We start from the raw sequence: 10,424 nt of genomic DNA, 5'->3' as shown, positions 1-10,424 counted from the left end.
TGAAAGAATAGTTTGAAGTGAGTAGAAACCAGAAACATGCTCTTCTACTCACTCCCATTTCCAGCATAGGCTAATATCAATAACAAATCACAACCTTGAATATTCCTGAGTTCCAGAAATATATCACAAAGGGATATACATATGCATAGAGAACCCTGAATCTGTACTTTGTTATAATTAATTTGGTCACTACAAATTATTTGTAATTTGGACTTTAGTAAAACCTACTATATTTACTTCTTATTACTTGGAGGAAATTTATGTTTATGAGTTTAAAAAATCACAAAGATTTTCAGAATAACATTTATAATAGACAAAAATTTTAAAGTGAATAAAAAAATTATGATAGGAATAGTCATACTAGAGAATATTTCAAAGTCTTGATAAGATTACAGTTATGAAGTATTTTTAAATGGCATAGGAAAATTCTTACTATATAATGTCAAATAATATTGGGTTGTCAGAAAAGTCATGACATATTTTTTTCTATGTTTTTCTATGCAAAAATACATCATCACTTTTCCAACAACCCAATAAAACCAATATTTATAGGGTATTATAATTTTATCCTCAAAACAAATCTTCAAGCACTGTTACTACCTCCACCACATAGATGAGAAAAGTTTAGCACACAGGTAGGAACTTGCCCAAGATGCCCAAGCTTATTAAGTGGTAGTCAGGACAAAACCCCACATGTAGGGGCCAGACAGTGACACAGTGGAACAATTTGACTTTCTGTGAGGCAGATCCACATGGGTAGGCTCCAAGTCCCCATCCAAGGACCTTCCCAAGTATACTGTGCATACAAATGCCCATGACATGGGCTGGCTGAAGCTCAGGGTGGATCATGGTATTAAGATCCTGCTGAGGTTGCAATCTTGCCACCTCCATCTCTCTCATTTGTTGAAGAAATAAATAAATAAATTTTAACAAAAATATACATACAACACTTTATATATATATATGTTTTAATTGCCAGAGGGTGTGTGCACTGCAGAGACAGAGAAAAAGGACACCCCAATAGGGAATGCTCATGCCACAATACTTTTTCCTCCATTTCCCCATCCCATCAGGGTTTTGGTTATGCAGAAAAACATGACTGGCAGGAACCAGCAGTTAGCGTAATGGTTATGTCACTGGACTCCCATGTAGTCGACCGCGGTTCGCGTCCCGGACCCGGTGGCTTAAAACACACGCCGGGCGCGTGTGTGCATACCCAAGATTCCGAGAGGAGAATGGAGGAGAAGGGATTGTGGCGTGACCATCCCCCCTGGGGGGTGATTTCTCGCTTTCTGTCTCTATGTCTCTCTCTGTCTGTCTGGTGAGCGCACGCGCCCTATAGCAAAAACCTCTTTCTAGAGCAAAAACCTCCCCCCCCGCCCCCCCCCCCCAAAAAAAAATGACTGGCATGATTTTCAAGCTGCCAAGGCTAGGATTCCAAACCATGATTGGCCATGTGGAGTCCAGTTTCCTATGCTTGGCACTTAACATTTGTGCAAAGGGGCTAATTTGCACTACTACCACACTTTGAGCACACACTGAACAATTTATCAGAATTACTAAGATGTGTTTAAGACATTCAATTCCTGAACTGTACCACCAGAGATCCTGTTAATTTGGTTTATGTGAGGTCATCAGTATTTTTAATTGTTCCTTATATGATTTGACCAGAACCAGTGATTTACTCTCACTTTGAGAGCAGTGAAGGGCACAGAACTGGCATCCCCTTGGAGCTCTTTAGAACTGAAGAATTTAGATCACCACTCCAGCTCTACTACATCAGAATCTGCATTTTAACAAGATCCCCAAGTGATTCACATATACATTAAAGTGTGAGAAGTACTGACCATTCTGATTTTACAGAGGAGAAAAGAGTTAACAAGATCAACAGAGTTAGCATCTTTTCCCTGAGATAGGTTGGGAAAGTAAGAATGAAAGAGTTGTATTCAAACCCAAGATGCTCAAAACAAACTCTGTTCTGTTACACCATATTGTAAAGCTTTGGATTTGTTTGATTTTGCTTTTTCTCCTGTTTTCTCTACCTCTAAATGGTTTTCACCCCATAGAGTACTCAAAGCTTAGTAATACACAAATGCCACATCATTCCCCAAGGAAATTTAGAGTTGGCAGAGAGAGACTTAGAGATTAAGTGCCTGAAAGCCAGTAACAGCCCCCAGAAATCTCCATGGACTGCTGTCCAGTCCAAGATTCCATGACATCTGCACCAAGGCCTTGAATAGAAACCAGAATGCTGGTTTCCAATGCAGTGAGAATTTATTTTATAGTTATCAAAGCAAACCAAAGGTTATCGGTGGGTTGGACATTTAAAGATTAAGTACAGCTGATCGCACTCAGCTCTTATGCAGGTAGCTTAACTTCAGTGGTTCTGCTCTCTCTCTGAAGGGAAAATGGAGGTGTTTATGATCCTGTATCATAATAGGTTCCAGGTGACCCAGGCTAGGCGGCTGAGTCAGGCCCTCTCTTCTTTGATTTACATGGCAGGATCCAGACCATCCCTGAATTGAAAAGATATAGTAATGAGCAAATGCAGGGAAAAAAAAAAAAAAAGAAAGAAAGAAAAGAAAAGAAAAAAAAGAAAAAAAGAAAAAAGAGCTGAGGGAAAACCTGGAGTGCTTTTCCAAGTCCAAAGTGAGCTATGGCTGCCCTCTCTGCCTCAGAAGGTATGACCATAAATTACTAGCTAATGTTTAGCACTGGGGCTCTGGCTCTTGATATATTGCAGAGGACAAGATGCCTCCAAGCAGAAAACACTGTAATTGGGGAGCAATAACATCTGTGTCAGTCACGGGCCTGCAGTTAAAGTGAACTGAGAAGTTACAGACTGGCCTGCAGATGCATAGTAACAACGTGCACATTTTTAGCTAAAAAGATATGCCATCAAGATATGGGCCTTTTGAAATTCTTTGGTGTCATAATAGCCTGAAAAGTATTGGTATGACCCCAAGATTTCTGCTTTAATATTAGCATTATATTTGCCAACACTTCAAGGGAATTACAGTTTATAAAGCAAGTAAGTCTGAGGAACTCAGAATATGGGCTTGGTTTGGGGGAGGGGGCACAGATCATTGCAGTACCCTGCTATATTGAGAAGATCACCTAATCTCTCTGAGCCTCCTAATCTGGCAATGTCAAAGTATTTGTGCATGACAGAATTATGACTCAAACTCAGATCTTCTGGTTATAAATCACATTATCTTCCCATTGCATCTCTAGTTGTTATAATATTGATATTTAAGCAATTAATACAAGTAGATGCTTGTAATTAAGTAATTAATACATGTAGTTGAGGTTCCTTACAACTCTGATCATTGATGATGACTCTTCACTGCATAGGGTACTAGGCCCAAAGTCCACCTATGACTTCACACACTTTCTTTCTGGGCCAGCCAGTGGCATGGTAAGGTGGCTGAATCCCACATGGCCAACTGAATAGTCCATGTCCCAGACCTGGCAGCTTGAAAGACACACCAGGTACATGTGAACGTGTGCCCAAAATCCTGAGAGGAAAACGGAAGAGAAGGGATTGAGGCATGGCTATACTCCTTGGAAGGTGATTACTCACTTTTCTTCTCTATATATGTCTCTCTCTGGTAACCAAACATGCCCCATAGCAAAAACTTTCTTCATAGAATGCCTAGGACTTTCACAGTTTTGTGCTGAAATTTCCATGTTTCAAGACTGAGTCCCAGGCAAACAGGGGTCACCCTACTTCTTACCACCATTTTCTGTCTCTTTGGCCCTTGTCCAATCCAACACTGTGCTCTTAATGGTATCTTCCCATTACAGAGAAAGCCTGAAAGCACACTGTAAGAAGTCCTTGTCACTAGACTCTGACTCTTGCACAAACCTGTAGAAGGATTTAGCTTCTAATTTCTTTGTGTGTTTTTTGACAATTTACCAACCTAAGGATATTTTTATTCTTCAAGAAATGCAACTCAGGGAACCAGCAGTTAGCGTAATGGCTATGTTGCTGGATTCCCACGTAGTCGACCGTGGTTCGCGTCCCAGACCCGGTGGCTTAGAACTCACGCCGGGTGCGTGTGCGTGCGTGCCCAAGATCCCGAGAGGAGAATGGAGGAGAAGGGATTGAGGCGTGACCATCTCCCCTGGGGGGTGATTTCTTGCTTTCTGTCTCTATGTCTCTCTCTGTCTGTCTGGTGAGTGCACATGCCCTATAGCGAAAAACTCTAAAAAAAAAAAGGAAAAAAGAAAAAAGAAATGCAACTCAATATATATTTAATTTATTTTGGAGCAGCTATCTCTTTAACAGATAGTCAATGTTCAATATTCGAACTTCACTAAACTATTAATTTTATAAATGAAAAAATTAAATTTGCATAAATGAAGAAAATTAACACACTGGATAAGTCTCAGTGTGATGTGGAAGTATACAACTTTTAAAAATTAAAGAAATGCCCCTTTCATAGAAAATGTTCTCACTAACCTATATTTGACTATGTAATAGACTGAAGACAGCTACAGAGACGGCATTGTCAGAACAGCACAGAAGTACTAAATGTAATGCCACAAAGAAACTTTTTTCTAAAATTTCACTAAATAATTCCAAGAAATACAACAAAACATTAAACATTTCCAGTGTTCATCCAAAGTATTAGGAAGTCTTTCTTGATTTTATTTTTCTCTGCTGCTTCCTTTTCCTTATCTGTTTCAGTTACTTGTAACTCATTTCTATCGACTCATTGTCATTTGCTATAACATCTTCTGTGTAATTCTTTCCTAGAAATATTCAAACAGTTTTAGCACTCCAGCCTAATGTATTTGTTTTGGAAGTATAAGTACCAGAAGGATATAACCCTAGGATACTATCATTATCACAACCTGTGATTATAAGGTAGAAATACCAAAAGGTCTTCATTCATTATTCTGTGTATATATCTACTTTAATGTTGCTAGGAAGCAAGTTATATATATTCTACAGTTACCAGATCCTCAGCTGTAAGCTTGTGACTCTGACGCTCTAGATGGGCTCTATTTATCACTGGCATCAGCAGTCAGTCCTATAAAAGCCATCAAGTGCACAAATTTTCCTCACACTGCTTTCATCTTGAAGATTTGCAACAGATATTTTTCTACTGCAAGCACAACTATATTGGTACCTCAAATTCCAACCATAATAGATTATTTCTTCACTGCTTACTGAGCATATTCCACTTGGAAAGTGATGGCCCTGTCATACCTGGATGCCATAGCACAGGACTAAGAGGATTACCACCCACTTTCCTACTGTAACTGAGGTAGGTGGAAACCTAACTCTACCACTGTTTTCATTTCAACCTGCATGCTCATGTTCCTAGACAAGTACCTGGATTTGTTTTGCTGGCTAGCCTTCTTGAAGTAATGCTTCAGGTGGACTATCTGCTTGGCTTCACTACTGGACCCTATCATTCAGGTTTCCCAAAACCAAATTTCTCCTATCAGATACAATTTATGTTATTTAGTTGCTGGAACACCATTCTTTAAAGAGAGGTACTACCTCGATGGTTTACTTTGATAATATTGCTGCTGCTTGGTCCTATAGGCAGTGTACAGCATAATCCAAGATCAAAGTAACCATGTAAGATTTTTAATGCCATACTTGTATGTCAGTTTTGTATCTTTTGCCAGAGTTCTTTTTTAAAACTGGTCATTTTTAGACCTAAGTTTTCCAAGAACTCAAATACACCATTTTTATAAATTTATCTATCTTCTTATTTCCTAACAGATGTTACCTTTATCCGCACCGAATATCTTTTCCTGTTATACATTAAAATGTCTTTACTTGTTACTTGTTAAAAAATAATTGCTTTACTTATTAACAATAAATATTAGTAAAAAAAAAAAAAACTTTTAGAATTGCACCAGTCCCATAATGCAGCAGTTAAGTCTGTGCATAGGGAAGCTGGATACCTTGGCCAACTGTAGTTTGAATTCCAATCCAGTGACTTGAAAACCATGCCAGGTGCATATGTGTGCATGCCCTAATTTTCTTCTTTTTTTTTTTTTTTAGAATGTTTTTGCTATAGGGTGCATGCGCTCACTAGACAGAGACAGAAAGACAGAAAGTGAGAAATCACCCCCCATGGGGGCTGGCCACGCCACAATCCCTTCTCCTCTATTCTCCTCTCGGGATCTTGGGCACGCACGCACATGCACCCAGTGTGAGTTTTAAGCCACTGGGTCTGGACGCAAACTGTGGTCGACTACATGGGAGTCCAGCGACATAGCCATTATGCTAACTGTTGGTCCCTGCATGCCCTAATTTTAAAAAAACGTTTAGCAAAAACTAACATATCCCTTTTGACTGATATAAAAAAAATCTTGGGAGAAAAAGACAAAAACTCATTGCCAATTACTATTCAAAGACTTAGAATTTATGAGTCTGCAATAAGGGCAGTTAATCTACCTACTGAAAAAAAAAGAAAAAGAAAAACTATTTCAAGGGTCAATTAAATATGAAACATGGTAGATTAGAAAGCTCGATTTTTCTGTTTGTTTTTGGTTGGGTTAAAGTACCTGGTGCTTTATTTAACTATTATAAGGTTATTATTTATTTATTTTTTGCTTTCTTTTTAGAGTTGTGTTTGTCTATTTGTTTTTGCCTCAGGGCATGTGTGCTTGCCAGAGAGAGAAAGGGAATGTGAAAAATCACCTCCCAGGAGGATGGTCATGCAATCTCTTCTCCATTCTTCTCTTAGGATCTTGGGAATGTACACAGTCATGCCCAGCAAGATTTTGAAACCATCAGGTCTGTGACTCATACCACGATCAACCATGTGGAAGTCCAGCACCATCACCACCACTCCATCTGTTGGCCCCATTGATTTGTACTTTATACTTATATCTCAGGAGATATTGACAAAACCATGTAGAATGGATCAATATTTAGCACAGAGCTCAAAATCATGTCTAAAATACTTCATCTTCAGTCTTCAGTTAGAAACATTTCTAATATAATTCTTGTGTTTTATTTTCTAATTAACTTATATTTTACCCTATATAAGGATATGAAAAGTCTTCCTGAAAAACAGACAATGCCCTCAGACTCAACTTTGTAGTATCTATTATTACTAGCTTTGTAGAGAGATGTAGAGTGACTGACGTGAAGATTCTAAGATATCTCTGTTAAAATGTTAAAAATGTTTGATATTCTGACCCCTGTATTCATCCACCTGACAAAAGTACTGAAACAAATTTCCAACTGTGGCAAAAGCTTCTGCTTGTCTACCCAGTACCTATTCTCTCCTTTTCTAACAGAATGTTAGTTTTCTTCTAGGCATTCATTCATTCTTTAATGCAGCTAGGGATAACCAATGAGATATAAGTGGAAATCTATAAAAGGACCTTACTCAGTTGGGACAGAGAACACTGCCAACTTTGACCCTTCCTCATTCTTCCTTTCTGCCTAAAATAGGTTGCTAGATTTGGCAAATAGAAGTGCAGAATGCCTAATTAAATGTGAATTTTAGATAAACAATAATCCTAAGACTAAAAATGGAATTCTACTGGGCACCCTGCATTTCATCTTGTCCCCAAGAACATGGACATGAAGATAAACTCCAGGATTCATCATTGACTTACAGTCAGAAGCCATATGCCAAGGATAATAGAAAGGAGATGTGGAAGAGCCCATTCACAGAAGACCAGAGAGTGTCACACTAACCCCAGTCCACCTTCCTTAGAACTTTTTCTACATAAAAAAAAAAAAACTTCATCTTGTTTGAGCCACTACTATTCAGAATTTGTTACACATAGCCAAACTCAGTCCTAACTGGTAAACTACCATTTCCACATTCTTGTTATCTCTACACTCTTCCATGCTTCTTTTTCTCTTCCCAGTGCCCATTGTGTGCATTTAGGTTGATTTTTATTAATTTACAAGTTGAACATAGAGAGCAAATTTCACTTAACAACTTTTTTCCCCTTCCTACATCTTCAAAAATAACTTGAACTAAGAGGTAACTAAAGAAATATGACTTGAGGTTCTCTGGGAAATCTCCCAAGAGACTTCCAACCAATGAAGAGATTTCCTTCAAAGAGCCACCATATCATAATTGAGGTTTATTTTGTGATAGTGTGAAATGGGCAGGAACATGAAGCATCATTGAAATTCTAAAGAGAAGGGGTTATATTAGAAAATAGCATATTCTATTTTTATTCTAATTCTATAGCACTGTTCATTATCTTATTATAATTATAGCTAACATTTATTGAACAATTAACATATAATGGAAATATAGCAAGCACTGTATACATTATAAATACACATACATTATATAACCCCTATGATGTTGATATTATTTGTAACTTAATTTTGCATGTAAGAGAACCAAGGCTTAGAAAGGAAAAGGATCTTTTTTCAAATTAAAAAGTATGTTACTGGCTAGCCATGGTGGTACGGTGGTAACACAATGCTCTACAATGCTAAAATCACATAGAAAGGTCCTGAGTTTGATCCCTAAGATCTCTCTGTATATACCAAGTGCATGCAAATGTCCAAGATCCCAGCTGTCTGAGAGTAGGGGTGTATGACAGTATAAAGATTCTTTTAGGGACATCTCCCTTCTCAAAGAAATAAACTTGTTTTAGTACCAGCAGATGGTGTAATGGTTACATTGCTGGACTCCCATGTAATCGGCCATGGTTCAAGTCCCAGACCTGGCAAGCTAAAACTCACCCCGGCTGCATGTGTGTGTGTGTGTGTGCCCAAAATCCCAAGAGAAGAATGAAGGAGAAGGGATTGTTGTGTGGCCATCCCCCTGGGGGGTGATTTTTTGCTTTCTGTTTCTCTGTTTCTGTCTCTCTAACGAGCACATGTGCCCTATAGCAAAAATCTCTACCAAAAAAAAAAAAAAAGAACAAAACTTGTTTTTAAAAAGAGAATGCAAGATGTACAGCAGGAGTTTGGAAACAGGTCTTCTGGCTCCAACATACAGATTATTTGTTATTAATGTGCAAATTTACAATACTGTAAAATACTATAAATTTAAAATATACCTGTTACAGATTAATACACTTAATTTGTGAGTTTAAGATATAATAATGTAGTGCTGGCAGGTAGCATGGTGGTTAAGGCACTAGACTCCTACATGGCTGACTGCAATTCAAGTCCTAGACCTAGTGGCTTGCTATTTCACTCTTTCTCTTTCTCTCTTTCTCTCTGTGTCTCTCTGTGATCAAATTAAAAAATAACAAATACAATTAAATAAATACATCTTTTTTAAAAGATACAATATTGTACCATTTTCATTTTATATGATGATTTAACATTTCAAAAGACATTTTAAGAGTCAGTTCAATTCTTTCATTCATTCATACACACACACACACACACACGCACACACACACGTACTCACCACACATAAACATACATATATATAACTTCTGAACTTGGTGGACAGGAAAGAATAGACAACTTTACAGACAATAAGATCAAGCACATGTTAAATGAACTGGAGTTCTGCTTCCCAACAAACAACACTTAAACTCTGCAGATGAAAGAATATTCTGCCTATGTTCAACTCCCTTCTAAAAAGAACTAAAAGCACAATACAAGACACTGGATTTTTATTAGGTTGGTGGTTACTCTGAATTAGTTACTGAAAAGGGAAACCAAGGTCTAGAAGTCAGGGGAACTTAGAAAATTATGAGAACTGGGAGGAGGAGTAGGTATACCTAAACAAGAATTAAAGTTTAACCTTCTCTACCAATGTGCTCTTACCATAAGGACATTTCACTTTTAGGTTTCTTAAGACCATAGATTAATCAGACAAATATAAAACATAGACTCACTTCATTGCAACTTAGCTTTTATATTCCCTGACAACCTTCACAGAATTGGGACAGGACTTAGCTTCCTTAGACTCATAGACCAGGCAATGATGGTGTAATATGATGAAGCGTTCCCTCTGAAAATTGCTGAATCACAGGAAACCCACAAACTAAGCAGGAAAACCATGCCTTAAACTTTTCCACGTAATTCACCTACAGCAACTGGGGTTGTTAGATTTTCATGAATAGGGTACCCAAGGAGAATAGCTAATAACAGACTGATCCAGAATTGAGAAAGAATAACATGGCATCTTGCCCCGGTCATGAATAGATGACATAACAAAGAGAGAGGAAAGAGAAACAAGGAACCCAGGAGTAATGGGGAGACCAGGGCTCCCCAGCCAGGCGTCTGGTAAGCACTGAGTGTGGGAACTTTTCCTTGCCTCTGAGACATATATTGTTGTCCAACAATGGCACAGTGGCTGACGTTCCAAAGTCTCCATTTCAAAGAAGAAATCTGCAGAGGTGTTCTGCTCCTCCTCTCCCCCTTGGAAAATCCTGGAAAGTGCCAGCCAGCTTGCATTATTGTTAAAAACGTGAAATAAAAATACACAGCAAGCATGCATTTATATGGC

At 38.1% G+C, this 10,424-nt stretch overlaps 1 pseudogene; it reads right to left on the bottom strand.

Moving 5' to 3' along the window:
• Positions 1 to 4,604: 4,604 nt before the first annotated feature.
• Positions 4,605 to 5,229, bottom strand: LOC102475645 (proteasome subunit alpha type-7-like; annotated as a pseudogene).
• Between the last annotated feature and the right edge of the window lie 5,195 nt (positions 5,230 to 10,424).

This window comes from Tupaia chinensis, unplaced genomic scaffold (genome assembly GCF_000334495.1).
Source record: "Tupaia chinensis unplaced genomic scaffold, TupChi_1.0 Scaffold000320_2, whole genome shotgun sequence".
NCBI lineage: Eukaryota > Metazoa > Chordata > Mammalia > Scandentia > Tupaiidae > Tupaia > Tupaia belangeri.
Note: the sequence above shows the minus strand (reverse complement) of the source record. Positions and strands in the feature narration are given on the sequence as shown.